Here is a 943-nt window from a genome sequence, read left to right as displayed (position 1 = left end):
GAACACTGAACACAACACCGAACACAACACCGAACACTGAACACAACACCGAACACAACACCGAACACTGAACACAACACCGAACACGACGCCAAACACAACACCGAACATAACACCGAACACTGAACACAACACCGAACACGACGGCGAACACGACGCCAAACACAACACCGAACATTACACCGAACATTGAACACAACGCCAAACACGACGGCGAACACAACGCCGAACACAACGCCGAACACAACACCAGGAGAGAAGTTTGCTACATTTACGTTTATTGAAATAAGTTGAAGGTCTGAAAGAAAAACAGATANACACCGAACACTGAACACAACACCGAACACGACGGCGAACACGACGCCAAACACAACACCGAACATTACACCGAACATTGAACACAACGCCAAACACGACGGCGAACACAACGCCGAACACAACGCCGAACACAACACCAGGAGAGAAGTTTGCTACATTTACGTTTATTGAAATAAGTTGAAGGTCTGAAAGAAAAACAGATAGCTGGCACCATAAAGGTGCAGCTGCAGCTGGGTGCAGACAGGGAGAACTGAACAAAAGGGCCGGCCTAAATAGACTCAGTCTCCTAGTCAGCACAGGTGTGAGTCAATCAGGTGATCAACCTACAGGGATCAACAACAGGATCAACAGGAAACACCAAAATACAACAGGATGTAAACCCTGAATGTCACAAACTACATTTAAAATTCTTGTCAAAATGAAGACTGCAGTGTGTTGAGATAGAAAAATGTTCCTGACCACGTGCTGCCATCACGTCATCCATCTCATCGCTCTTGTGATTGATTTGAGCTCATCTATCTGAACAGGTCTCCACGCTGTGGAGCCAGATGAGCCTCCTGCACCCAAAATGCTGTCACAACTTTCACCTGTAAACAACAACGCAGCCTCCATAATGATCAACTGG

The sequence above is a fragment of the Epinephelus moara genome, chromosome 24 (assembly GCF_006386435.1).
Source record: "Epinephelus moara isolate mb chromosome 24, YSFRI_EMoa_1.0, whole genome shotgun sequence".
Classification (NCBI taxonomy): Eukaryota; Metazoa; Chordata; class Actinopteri; order Perciformes; family Serranidae; genus Epinephelus; species Epinephelus moara.
Note: the sequence above shows the minus strand (reverse complement) of the source record.